At 42.8% G+C, this 14732-nt stretch overlaps 1 non-coding gene across 1 annotated transcript; it reads left to right on the forward strand.

Moving 5' to 3' along the window:
• Positions 1-6631: 6631 nt before the first annotated feature.
• LOC140274255 (U5 spliceosomal RNA) lies at positions 6632-6745 on the forward strand. Its single transcript, XR_011908225.1, has one exon. It is a non-coding gene; the product is annotated as a U5 spliceosomal RNA (small nuclear RNA).
• Positions 6746-14732: the final 7987 nt, after the last annotated feature.

Raw genomic sequence — 14732 nt, forward strand, 5'->3', positions numbered from 1 at the left:
AAATCCATCTACACATTGATAAATACGAAGGACAAAGCAGTTCCCACTTGCCCATAAGAAAATAAGCTTATTCTCGGATTCCTGATCCTTCAGTTTTGCTCTTTCTTCTACTGCAAAATACAATGTTGTTCTTTGTTGAAGTCGATCTAGACATTGATAAATATGAATGAAAAAGCAGTTTTAACTTGGTTTGAGTGAATGAATTCATTTTATACATAAAATCCGAAATCGTGCAGAACTCATGAAAATAAGCTTATTCTCGGATTCCTAAAACTTTTGATTTGCTCTTTCTTTTATTGCAAAGTACAACGTTGTTTTTTTGTTTAAATCTATCGAGACATTGATAAATATGAAGGTAAAAGCCGTTTTAACATAGTTTGAGTGAAGGAATTAATTTTATAGATAAAATCCCAAACCATGCAGAACTCCTCAAAAGGGGCGTATGGCTTAATCACAAGTGTTGCTCTTTCTCATTCAGGGTAGTATGAGGAAGTTTATGCTTGAAATATATGTAGAAATGGGTACATATGAATGACAAAGCAGTGTTAACTTAGTTTGCGTGAAGGAATTCATTTTATACATAAAATCCGAAATCGTGCAGAACTCATGAAAATAAGCTTATTCTCGGATTCCTAAAACTTTTGATTTGCACTTTCTTTTACTGCAAAGTACAACGTTGTTTTTTGTTGAAATCTATCTAGACATTGATAAATACCAGTCGAAACTCTGCTGCCGCTTTTGATCATTTATGGTTGGGCATTCTTACCTTTTCTTACCCGCTTTTTACAAATTATGATCTTACATTCACACCTACTTGCAGTCGAACACCTTCTCATCCACTTATGATCATGTGCGGTTGGGCTTTCGCACCTTTTCTTACCCATTTTTCAGTAATTATGGGTGGACATTCAGACCTTCTTGCAGCCGAAAACCTCCACTCCTCTTTTGATCATACATTGTCGGGAATTCACACCTTGTCTTACCCGCTTTTTACAAACTTTAGTCGGACATTCAAACCTTCTTGCAGCTGAACCACCTCCGCTCCCTGTTTTGATCATATATGGTCTGGCAATAGTACCCTTTCTTACCCGTTTGTGAGTAATTATGGCTGGACATTCACACCTACTTGCAGCCGAACACAACCTCTCCCGCTTTTGGTGATATATGGTCCGGCATTCTTACCTTTTCTAACACATTTTTCAGCAATTATGGTTGTAGAATCACACCTACTCACAGCCGAACAACTCCGCTCCCACATTTGATAGTGTATAGTCGGGCATTCTCACCCTTTCTCAACAGCTTTTTGCAAATTATGATCTGATATTCACACCTACTTGCAGTCGAACAGCTCTGCTCCCGCTTTTGATTATGTTTGGTTGGATATTCGAACATTTTCTTAACTGCTTTTTACAAACTTTGGTCGGACGTTCACACCGTCTTGCAGCCGAACACCTCCGCTTCCGCTTTTGATGGTATATAGTCGGGCATTCGAGCCTTTTCTTACCCGCCTATTACTTACTATGGTTGGACATTCAAACCTTCTTGTAGCCGAACACATCCGCTCCTGCTTTTGATGATGTATTATTTGGCATTTGCACCTTTTCTTACCCATTTTTCATTAATTTTTGGTCGGATATTCAGACCTTCTTGCACCTGAACACCTCTGCTCCCGCTTTTGATGGTGTATAGTCGGGCTTTCGAGCCTTTTCTTCCCCGATTTTTACAAATTGTGGTTGGACATTCAGACCTTGCAGCCGAAAACCTCCGCTCCCTCTTTTGATCATACATTGTCGGGCATTCGCCCCTTGTCTTACACGGTTTTTACAAACTTTAGTCAGACATTCACACCTTGCAGTTGAACCACCTCCATTCCCTGTTTTGATCATGTGTGGTCTGGAAATACTACCTTTTCTTCCTCCGTTTGTGAGTGATTATGGCTGGACATTCACACCTACTTGCAGCCGAAAAACCACCTCTCCCGCTTTTGATGATGTATTGTCCGGCATTCTAGTCTTTTCTATCACATTTTTCAGCAATTATGATCTGACATTCACACCTACTTGCAGTCGAACAGCTCTGCTCCCGCTTTTGATTATGTTCGGTTGGATATTCAAACCTTTTCTTAACTGCTTTTTACAATATTTGGTCGGACGTTCACACCTTCTTGCAGCCGAACACCCCCACTTCCGCTTTTGATGGTATATATTCGGGTATTCGAACCTTCTCTTACCCGCTTTTTACAAACCATGGTTTGTAAAACCTTCTTGTAGCTGAACAACTCCACTCCTGCTTTTGATGATTTATGGTTGGACATTCGCATCTTTTCCTACCCATTTTTCAGTAATTATGGGTGGATATTCACATCTTCTTGCAGCTGAACACCTCCTCTCCCGCTAATGATCATGTAAGGTTTGATATTCGAAAATTTTCTTTCATGTTTTAAAGCAATTATTAATGGACATTCACACCTACTTGCAGCCGAACACAACCTCTCTCGCTTTTGATGATGTATGGACCGGCATTCTTACCTTTTCTAACACATTTTTCAGCAATTATGGTCGGAGATTCACACCTACTCACAGCCGAACAACTCCGCTCCCGCATTTGATGGTGTATAGTCGGGCATTCTCACCCTTTCTCATCAGCTTTTTGCAAATTATGATCTGATATTCACACCTACTTGCAGTCGAACAGCTCTGCTCCCGCTTTTGATTATGTTTGGTTAGATATTAGAACCTTTTCTTAACTGCTTTTTACAAACTTTGGTCGGACGTTCACAATATCTTGCAGCCGAACACCTCCGCTTCCGCTTTTGATGGTGTATAGTCGGGCATTCGAGCCTTTTCTTACCCGCCTATTACTTACTATGGTTGGACATTCAAACCTTCTTGTAGCCGAACACATCCGCTCCTGCTTTTGATGATGTATGATTTGGCATTCGCACCTTTTCTTACCCATTTTTCAGTAATTATTGGTCGGACATTCAGACCTGCTTGCACCTGAACACCTCTGCTCCCGCTTTTGATGGTGTATAGTCGGGCTTTCGAGCCTTTTCTTCCCCGATTTTTACAAATTATGGTTGGACATTCAGACCTTGCAGCCGAAAACCTCCGCTCCCTCTTTTGATCATACATTGTCGGGCATTCGCCCCTTGTCTTACACGGTTTTTACAAACTTTAGTCAGACATTCACACCTTGCAGCTGAACCACCTCCATTCCCTGTTTTGATCATGTGTGGTCTGGAAATACTACCTTTTCTTCCCCCGTTTGTGAGTAATTATGGCTGGACATTCACACCTACTTGCAGCCGAAAAACCACCTCTCCCGCTTTTGATGATGTATTGTCCGGCATTCTAGTCTTTTCTATCACATTTTTCAGCAATTATGATCTGACATTCACACCTACTTGCAGTCGAACAGCTCTGCTCCCGCTTTTGATTATGTTCGGTTGGATATTCAAACCTTTTCTTAACTGCTTTTTACAATATTTGGTCGGACGTTCACACCTTCTTGCAGCCGAACACCCCCACTTCCGCTTTTGATGGTATATATTCGGGTATTCGAACCTTCTCTTACCCGCTTTTTACAAACCATGGTTGGACTTTCATACCTTCTTGTAGCTGAACAACTCCACTCCTGCTTTTGATGATTTATGGTTGGACATTCGCATCTTTTCCTACCCATTTTTCAGTAATTATGGGTGGATATTCACATCTTCTTGCAGCTGAACACCTCCTCTCCCGCTAATGATCATGTAAGGTTTGATATTCGAAAATTTTCTTTCATGTTTTAAAGCAATTATTAATGGACATTCACACCTACTTGCAGCCGAACACCACCTCTCCCGCTTTTGATGATGTATGGACCGGCATTCTTACCTTTTCTAACACATTTTTCAGCAATTATGGTTGGAGAATCACACCTACTCACAGCCGAACAACTCCGCTACCGCATTTGATGGTGTATAGTCGGGATTTCTCACCCTTTCTCATCAGCTTTTTGCAAATTATTCTCTGACATTCACACCTACTTGCAGTCGAACAGCTCTGCTCCCGCTTTTGATTATGTTTGGTTAGATATTCGAACCTTTTCTTAACTGCTTTTTTACAAACTTTGGTTGGACGTTCACACCTTCTTGCAGCCGAACACCTCCGCTCCCTCTTTTGTTGGTGTATGTTCGGGCATTCGAACCTTTTCTTACCCGCTTTTTATAAACCAGGGTCGGACTTTCACACCTTTTAGTAGCCGAACAACTCCGCTCCCGCTATTGATTGTGTACAGTCGGGTATTTTAACCTTTTCTTACCCGCTTTTTACCAACTATGGTCGGACATTCACACCTTCGTACAGCGGAACACCTCCGCTCCCTCTTTTGATGGTGTATGTTCGGGTATTCAAACCTTTTCTTACCCGCTTTTTCCAAACTATGGTCGGCTATTCACAGCTTCCTCTCCACCATACTTGTATGGTTGGATATTCACACCCACTTGCATCCGAAGACCTCTGCCCCAAATTTTGTTGATATTTAGTCGGACATTCGCACCTTACCCGCTTTTGGCAAACTATGGCCTTCTTGCAGCCAAACACCTCTGATCTCGCTTTTGATGATGTAAGGTTGGGCATTCAGACCTTGCTTCACCTGCTTTTCACCAAATATAGTCGGATATTCACACCTTCTTGCAGCCGAACACTTCCGCTCCACCTTTTAGTGTTCTATCACACCTTTTTTTCACCGCATTTTATACATTATGGTTGGAAATTTTCAACCACTCTCATCCGAAGACCTCTCCTCCCGCTTTCTTTAATATATTTGAACTTTAGTCGGACATTCAAACCTTCTTGCAGCTGAACCACCTCCGCTCCCTGTTTTGATCATATATGGTCTGGCAATACTACCTTTTCTTACCCGTTTGTGAGTAATTATGGCTGGACATTCACACCTACTTGCAGCCGAACACAACCTCTCTCGCTTTTGATGATGTATGGACCGGCATTTTTACCTATTCTAACACATTTTTCAGCAATTATGGTCGGAGATTCACACCTACTCACAGCCGAACAACTCCGCTCCCGCATTTGATGATGTATAGTCGGGCATTCTCACCCTTTCTCATCAGCTTTTTGAAAATTATGATCTGACATTCACACCTACTTCCAGTCGAACAGCTCTGCTCCCGCTTTTGATTATGTTTGGTTAGATATTCGAACCTTTTCTTAACTGCTTTTTACAAACTTTGGTCGGACGTTCACAATATCTTGCAGCCGAACACCTCCGCTTCCGCTTTTGATGGTGTATATTCGGGCATACGAACCTTTTCTTACCCGCTTTTTACAAACCAAGGTCGGACTTTCACACCTTCTCTTAGCTGAACAACTCCGCTCCCTCTTTTGATTGTGTACAGTCGGGCAATTTAACCTTTTCTTACCCGCTTTTTACCATCTATGGTCGGACATTCACACCGTCTTACAGCGGAACACCTCCGCTCCCTCTTTTGATGATGTATGGTTAGGCATTCGCACCTTCTCTCACCCGCCTTTTACTATGGTCGGCCATTCACAGCTTCCTCTCCACCATACTTGTATGGTGGGATATTCACACCCACTTGCATCCGAAGACCTCCGCTTCCGCTTTTGATGGGAACTGACAACATAAGAAGTCCGGACATACTTTGATAGTATATGAATAAGTGGGTAGCTACTGACAAGCATTAAGCATGTCACACAGCCCAAACATATAACATTTCAGGACACACCACACAGTTAACAACCACAGTGAAGCGTGTCAAAGCCCAAACATGTAACATTCAATAGGACACTTACACAACACATTCAAATCAAACAGTCAGACAACATACAAGAACATATACCCCAGCCGGCATTGCTCCCTGCCTATTTTCGTACAGCACACTGTGTGCGCACACCTTTATTCACAAACTCTTCAACTTATACTCTTTTACCGAAGTTGCTACAGCTCGATTGGCCGAATACCCTTTGATCCTATTTCGGTGAATTTGACATCTGCCTTACATATAACAGATTAGCGGTTTAGCAGTTTTAATTTAGTTTGAGTGAAGGAATTCATTTTATAGCAAAATCCGAAATCGTGAAGAACTCATGAAAGTAAGCTTATTCTCGGATTCCTGAAATTTTAGATTTGCTCTTTCTTTTACTGCAAAGTACACGTTGTTTTTTTTGTTTAAATCTTTCTAGACATGGTAAATATTAAGGACAAAGCAGTTTTCACATAGTTTGAGTGAAGGAATTCATTTTATAGATAAAATCCCAAGAGTCTGATGGGAAAAGAGAGTGAATGCGAAGTAGACTTTAACACGGCTATGGGAGCGAGCCGAGTGTGGGCTAACCAGGAGAATTGCTTGAAAGAAATGCGACCCCGAATGAGCGGTCAGAACAAAGCCTCAATACGGGATTCTCGTGGTGTTTTTGTTGCTGCCTTGTCTTTTGCACAGAGTAAAAGACATGGCAGCCATCGAATAGGGCCCGATTGTTCCTACTTGGTCAGCCGAGGAGCAAGGGGGGGGGGGGAGCAAGTGTCTCAACCAAGCAAAGCTCACCATGGGGAAGGTGGCTATGCCAACAAGCCTGATGCCCTGCTCCCGCAGTGACGGATAATCGTACTCTGGTTTCTCTTCATAACGTACAAGTCTTTCGCCTTTTACTAAAGATTTCTGTGGAGAGCAGCACTAATGAGTTGTTTCTATTTTTGGCAGGCTTTACCTTTGCGGGTGAAGCCCTTTCTGTCTGTGCAAAAGAAATCTTGTTACTGTGCAGAGTGACTTCTCTGAGTAGAGTCGCCTTACTTGTTGCGACTGTGCCGATGTTCGAAGCTGGAGTGCAAAGTTGTTGCTTGAATGGTGCTTGCTGGAGCGTGCGGGAGTGCAAAGTTATACCATTTAAAAGGGCTGAAGAGTGCTCAGTGCAGCGGGTGGGCGACACTCTGGCCACCTTGAAAACCGAGGTTACATCCACTACCAGGGGCAGCCCAAGTTCTGCCGCAAGTGTGGTGAGCATGGGCACCTGGTTGAGGCTTGTACCAAGGTGTTATGTGGGAAGAGCAGAGAAATTGGGCAAACTTTTGGAGAGTGTCCAAATGGCAGGAAATGTAATCTCTGTGGAGAATTAAATCACCTCTTCAGAGATTGCCCTAAATCTTTTGCCAACAAATTAAAGACGGTAAAGCCACAGTCAAGCCAACAAAGAGAAGGACCAAAGGTGGCAGTTGGTGAACAAAGTGAAGAGGTTGACCCAATAAATTCAAACTTCCCGCCAAAAGCTTGGATTGGAAGTGAGGAGCAAAAAGGGGAGGGGCCTGTAGAGGCCTCACCACTCAGTGTTGAAGTCTGTGAGAATTCACAGGCAGAGGGTGGAGCTACGCTAAATGAGGAGGAAGAGCAGACAGGTGAGTCTAGTGAAGATACTCACCTCCCCGAAGGTCAACAGAAGGTCAATTTGTTGATAGGCATTCATTTATTTCTTCACTTCTGATGAAGTTTCAACAATAAACAACAAACTTTGTATTATTAGAAAGAACCAGAATCATTCTTCAGGAATCCGAAAATAAGCTCTATTTTATGAGTTATGCACGAATTCGGATTCTCCTATAAAACGAATTCATTAACTCAAACCAAGTTAAGACTGCTTTGTCCTTCATATTTATTCATGTCTAATCAAGTTTCAACGATAAACAACGTTGTACTTTGTAGAATGAGAAAGAACTTCTTCAGCAATAAGCATCTCTCGACATATGACGAAGTACAGATTTTGCTATAAAATTAATTCCTTCTATCAGCCTGACTTAAAACTGTTTGTCCTCCTTATTTATCCACTTCAAATCAAGTTTCAACAAATAAAAAAAAGTTGTAGTTTGAGAAAGTACAACTTAATCTTCAGCAATCAGTATAAAAAGAGGTGCAAATGCCAACCATACATACCTACAAGGTGGAGCGGAAGTATTCAGCTGCAAGTAGGTGTGAATGTTCGACTATAATTTGTAAAAAGCGGGTAAGAAAAGGTTCGAATGCCCGACTATATATTAACAAAAGCGGGAGGAGAGGTCTTCGGATGAGAGTGGGTGAGAATTTCCAACCATAATCTATAAAATACGGTGAAAAAAAATATGTGAATGCCTCATAGAACACTAAAAGCGGAAGTGTTCGGCTGCAAGAAGGTGTGAATGTCCGACTATATTTGGTGAAAAGCAGGTGAAGCAAGGTCTGAATGCCCAACCTTATATCATCAAAAGCGAGATCAGAGGTGTTTGGCTGCAAGAAGGCCATAGTTTTCCAAAAGCGGGTAAGGTGCGAATGTCCGACTAAATATCAACAAAATTTGGGGCGGAGGTCTTCGGATGCAAGTGGGTGTAAATATCCCACCATACAAGTATGGTGGAGAGGAAGCTGTAAATAGCCGACCATAGTTTGGAAAAAGCGGGTAAGAAAAGGTTTGAATGCCCGAACATACACCATCAAAAGAGGGAGCGGAGGTGTTCCGCTGTACGAAGGTGTGAATGTCCGACCATACTTGGTAAAAAGCGGGTAAGAAAAGGTTAAAATACCCGACTGTACACAATCAATAGCGGGAGCGGATGTGTTCGGCTACAAGAAGATGTGAAAGTCCGACCATGGTTTGTAAAAAGCGGGTAAGAAAAGGTGCGAATGTCCGACAATGTATGATCAAAAGAGAGAGCGGAGGTTTTCAGATACAAGAAGGTTTGAATGTCCCACCATAGTTTGTAAAAAGCGGGTAAGAAAAGGTTCGAATGCCCGACTATACACCATCAAAAGCGGGAATAGAGGTGTTCCGCTGTAAGACGGTGTGAATGTCCGACCATAGTTGGTAAAAAGCGGGTAAGAAAAGGTTAAAATACCCGACTGTACACAATCAATAGCGGGAGCGGAGTTGTTCGGCTACAAGAAGTTGTGAAAGTCCGACCATGGTTTGTAAAAACCGGGAAGAAAAGGCTCGAAAGCCCGACTATACACCATCAAAAAGAAGGTTTGAATGTCCATCAATAATTGCTTTAAAACAAGAAAGTAAATTTTCGAATATCAAACCGCACATGATCATAAGCGGGATAGGAGGTGTTCGGCTGCAAGAAGGTGTGAATGTCCACCCATAATTCATGAAAAATGGGTAAAAAAAAAGGTGCGAATGCCTAACAATACATTATCAAAAGCAGGTGTGAATGTCAGATCATAATTTGTAAAAAGCTGATGAGAAAGGGTGAGAATGCCCGACTATACACCATCAAATGCGGGAGCGGAGGTGTTCGGCTCTGAGTAGGTGTGAATGTCCGACCATAATTGCTGAAGAATGTGTTAGAAAAGGTAAGAATGCTGAACCATACATCATCAAAAGCGGGAGAGGTGGTGTTCGGCTGCAAAAAGGTGTGACTGTTCGACTAAAGTTTGTAAAAAGTGGGTAAGACAAGGTGCGAATGCCTGACAATGTATGATCAAAAGCGGGAGCGGAGGTGTTCAGCTGCAAGAAGGTCTAAATGTCCATCAATAATTGCTAGAAAACATGAAAGAAACTTTTCGAAAATCAAACCGCACATGATCATAAGTGGGATAGGTGTTCAGCTGCAAGGTGTGAATGTCCACCCATAATTCCTGAAAAATGGGCAAAAAAAAGGTGTGAATGCCCAACCATACATCATCAAAAGCAGGAGTGGAAGTGTTCGGCTACAAGAAGGTGTGAACGTCCAACCAAAATATGTAAAAAGAAGTTAAGAAAAGGTTCGAATATCCAACCAAACATAATCAAAAGCGGGAGCAGAGCTGTTCGACTGCAAGTAGGTGTGAATGTCAGATCATAATTTGCAAAAAGCTGATGAGAAAGGGTGAGAATGCCCGACTATACATCATCAAAAGCGGGAGCGGAGTTGTTCGGCTGTGAGTAGGTGTGAATCTCCGACCATAATTGCTGAAAAATGTGTTAGAAAAGGTAAAAATGCCGGTCCATACATCATCAAAAGCGAGAGAGGTTGTGTTCGACTGCAAGTAGGTGTGAATGTCCAGCCATAATTACTCACAAACGGGTAAGAAAAGGTAGTAGCCAGACCATATATGATCAAAACAGGGAGCGGAGGTGGTTCAGCTGCAAGAAGGTTTGAATGTCAAACTAAAGTTCAAATATATTAACAAAAGCGGGAGGAGAGGTCTTCGGATGAGAGTGGTTGAAAATTTCCAACCATAATGTATAAAATGCGGTGAAAAAAAAGGTGTGATAGAACACTAAAAGGTGGAGCGGAAGTGTTCGGCTGCAAGAAGGTGTGAATGTCCGACTATATTTGGTGAAAAGCAGGTGAAGCAAGGTCTGAATGCCCAACCTTACATCATCAAAAGCAAGATCAGAGTTGTTTGGCTGCAAGAAGGCCATAGTTTGCCAAAAGCGGGTAAGGTGCGAATGTCCGACTAAATATCAACAAAATTTGGGGCGGAGGTCTTCGGATGCAAGTGGGTGTTAATATCCCACCATACAAGTATGGTGGGTGGAGAGGAAGCTGTGAATAGCCGACCATAGTTTGGAAAAAGCGGGTAAGAAAAGGTTTGAATGCCCGAACATACACCATCAAAAGAGGGAGCGGAGGTGTTCCGCTGTACGAAGGTGTGAATGTCCAACCATACTTGGTAAAAAGCGGGTAAGAAAAGGTTAATATACCCGACTGTACACAATCAATAGCGGGAGCGGATGTGTTCGGCTACAAGAAGGTGTGACAGTCCGACCATGGTTTGTAAAAAGCCGGTAAGAAAAGGTGCGAATGTCCGACAATGTATGATCAAAAGAGAGAGCGGAGGTTTTCGGATACACGAAAGTTTGAATGTCCTACCATAGTTTGTAAATAGCGGGTAAGAAAAGGTTCAAATGCCCGACTATACACCATAAAAAGCGGGAGCGGAGGTGTTCCGCTGTAAGACGGTGTGAATGTCCGACCATAGTTGGTAAAAAGCGGGTAAGAAAAGGTTAAAATACCCGACTGTACAAAATCAATAGCGAGAGCGGAGTTGTTCGGCTACAAGACGGTGTGAAAGTACGACCATGGTTTGTAAAAAGCAGTTAAGAAAAGGTTCGAATATCCAACCAAACATAATCAAAAGCGGGAGCAGAGCTGTTCGACTGCAAGTAGGTGTGAATGTCCAGCCATAATTACTCACAAACGGGGGAAGAAAAGGTAGTATTGCCAGACCATACATGATCAAAACAGGGAGCGGAGGTTCAGCTGCAAGGTGTGAATGTCTGACTATAGTTTGTAAAAAGCGGGTAAGACAAGGTGCGAATGCCCGACAATGTATGATCAAAAGAGAGAGCGGAGGTGTTCGGCTGCAAGGTCTGAATGTCCAACCATAATTTGTAAAAACCGGGTAAGAAAAGGCTCGAAAGCCCGACTATACATCATCAAAAGCGGGAGCGGAGGTGTTCAGCTGCAAGAAGGTGTGAATGTTCGACTAAAGTTTGTAAAAAGCTGGTAAGACAAGGAGCGATGTCCCGACATTGTATGATCAAAAGCGGGAGCGGAGGTGTCCAGCTGTGAGTAGGTGTGAATGTCCGACCATAATTGCTGAAAAATGTGTTAGAAAAGGTAAGAATACTGGACCATACATCATCAAAAGCGAGAGAGGTGGTGTTCGGCTGCAAGAAGGTGTGAAAGTCCAACAATTGTTTGTAAAAAGCGGGTAAGAAAAGGTTAAAATACCCGACTGTACACAATCAATAGCGGGAGCGGATGTGTTCGGCTACAAGAAGATGTGAAAGTCCGACCATGGTTTGTAAAAAGCGGGTAAGAAAAGGTGCGAATGTCCGACAATGTATGATCAAAAGAGAGAGCGGAGGTTTTCGGATACAAGAAGGTTTGAATGTCCCACCATAGTTTGTAAAAAGCGGGTAAGAAAAGGTTCGAATGCCCGACTATACACCATCAAAAGCGGGAGCAGAGGTGTTCCGCTGTAAGACGGTGTGAATGTCCGACCATAGTTGGTAAAAAGCGGGTAAGAAAAGGTTAAAATACCCGACTGTACACAATCAATAGCGGGAGCGGAGTTGTACGGCTACAAGAAGGTGTGAAAGTCCGACCATGGTTTGTAAAAACCGGGAAGAAAAGGTTCGAAAGCCCGACTATACACCATCAAAAAGAAGGTTTGAATGTCCATCAATAATTGCTTTAAAACAAGAAAGTAAATTTTCGAATATCAAACCGCACATGATCATAAGCGGTAGAGGAGGTGTTCGGCTGCAAGAAGGTGTGAATGTCCACCCATAATTCATGAAAAATGGGTAAAAAAAAAGGTGCGAATGCCTAACAATACATTATCAAAAGCAGGTGTGAATGTCAGATCATAATTTGTAAAAAGCTGATGAGAAAGGGTGAGAATGCCCGACTATACACCATCAAATGCGGGAGCGGAGGTGTTCGGCTCTGAGTAGGTGTGAATGTCCGACCATAATTGCTGAAGAATGTGTTAGAAAAGGTAAGAATGCCGGACCATACATCATCAAAAGCGGGAGAGGTGGTGTTCTGCTGCAAAAAGGTGTGACTGTTCGACTAAAGTTTGTAAAAAGTGGGTAAGACAAGGTGCGAATGCCTGACAATGTATGATCAAAAGCGGGAGCGGAGGTGTTCAGCTGCAAGAAGGTCTACATGTCCATCAATAATTGCTAGAAAACATGAAAGAAACTTTTCGAAAATCAAACCGCACATGATCATAAGTGGGATAGGAGGTGTTCAGCTGCAAGGTGTGAATATCCACCCATAATTCCTGAAAAATGGGCAAAAAAAAGGTGTGAATGCCCAACCATACATCATCAAAAGCAGGAGTGGAAGTGTTCGGCTACAAGAAGGTGTGAACGTCCAACCAAAATATGTAAAAAGAAGTTAAGAAAAGGTTCGAATATCCAACCAAACATAATCAAAAGCGGGAGCAGAGCTGTTCGACTGCAAGTAGGTGTGAATGTCAGATCATAATTTGCAAAAAGCTGATGAGAAAGGGTGAGAATGCCCGACTATACATCATCAAATGCGGGAGCGGAGTTGTTCGGCTGTGAGTAGGTGTGAATCTCCGACCATAATTGCTGAAAAATGTGTTAGAAAAGGTAAAAATGCCGGTCCATACATCATCAAAAGCGAGAGAGGTTGTGTTCGACTGCAAGTAGGTGTGAATGTCCAGCCATAATTACTCACAAACGGGTAAGAAAAGGTAGTAGCCAGACCATATATGATCAAAACAGGGAGCGGAGGTGGTTCAGCTGCAAGAAGGTTTGAATGTCAAACTAAAGTTCAAATATATTAACAAAAGCGGGAGGAGAGGTCTTCGGATGAGAGTGGTTAAAAATTTCCAACCATAATGTATAAAATGCGGTGAAAAAAAAGGTGTGATAGAACACTAAAAGGTGGAGCGGAAGTGTTCGGCTGCAAGAAGGTGTGAATGTCCGACTATATTTGGTGAAAAGCAGGTGAAGCAAGGTCTGAATGCCCAACCTTACATCATCAAAAGCAAGATCAGAGTTGTTTGGCTGCAAGAAGGCCATAGTTTGCCAAAAGCGGGTAAGGTGCGAATGTCCGACTAAATATCAACAAAATTTGGGGCGGAGGTCTTCGGATGCAAGTGGGTGTGAATATCCCACCATACAAGTATGGTGGGTGGAGAGGAAGCTGTGAATAGCCGACCATAGTTTGGAAAAAGCGGGTAAGAAAAGGTTTGAATGCCCGAACATACACCATCAAAAGAGGGAGCGGAGGTGTTCCGCTGTACGAAGGTGTGAATGTCCAACCATACTTGGTAAAAAGCGGGTAAGAAAAGGTTAATATACCCGACTGTACACAATCAATAGCGGGAGCGGATGTGTTCGGCTACAAGAAGGTGTGACAGTCCGACCATGGTTTGTAAAAAGCTGGTAAGAAAAGGTGCGAATGTCCGACAATGTATGATCAAAAGAGAGAGCGGAGGTTTTCGGATACACGAAAGTTTGAATGTCCTACCATAGTTTGTAAATAGCGGGTAAGAAAAGGTTCAAATGCCCGACTATACACCATAAAAAGCGGGAGCGGAGGTGTTCCGCTGTAAGACGGTGTGAATGTCCGACCATATTTGGTAAAAAGCGGGTAAGAAAAGGTTAAAATACCCGACTGTACAAAATCAATAGCGGGAGCGGAGTTGTTCGGCTACAAGAAGGTGTGAAAGTACGACCATGGTTTGTAAAAAGCAGTTAAGAAAAGGTTCGAATATCCAACCAAACATAATCAAAAGCGGGAGCAGAGCTGTTCGACTGCAAGTAGGTGTGAATGTCCAGCCATAATTACTCACAAACGGGGGAAGAAAAGGTAGTATTGCCAGACCATACATGATCAAAACAGGGAGCGGAGGTTCAGCTGCAAGGTGTGAATGTCTGACTATAGTTTGTAAAAAGCGGGTAAGACAAGGTGCGAATGCCCGACAATGTATGATCAAAAGAGAGAGCGGAGGTGTTCGGCTGCAAGGTCTGAATGTCCAACCATAATTTGTAAAAACCGGGTAAGAAAAGGCTCGAAAGCCCGACTATACATCATCAAAAGCGGGAGCGGAGGTGTTCAGCTGCAAGAAGGTGTGAATGTTCGACTAAAGTTTGTAAAAAGCTGGTAAGACAAGGAGCGATGTCCCGACATTGTATGATCAAAAGCGGGAGCGGAGGTGTCCAGCTGTGAGTAGGTGTGAATGTCCGACCATAATTGCTGAAAAATGT

Source organism: Leuresthes tenuis, unplaced genomic scaffold, assembly GCF_036924035.1.
Source record: "Leuresthes tenuis unplaced genomic scaffold, fLeuTen1.0.hap1 SCAF_17, whole genome shotgun sequence".
Taxonomy (NCBI): domain Eukaryota; kingdom Metazoa; phylum Chordata; class Actinopteri; order Atheriniformes; family Atherinopsidae; genus Leuresthes; species Leuresthes tenuis.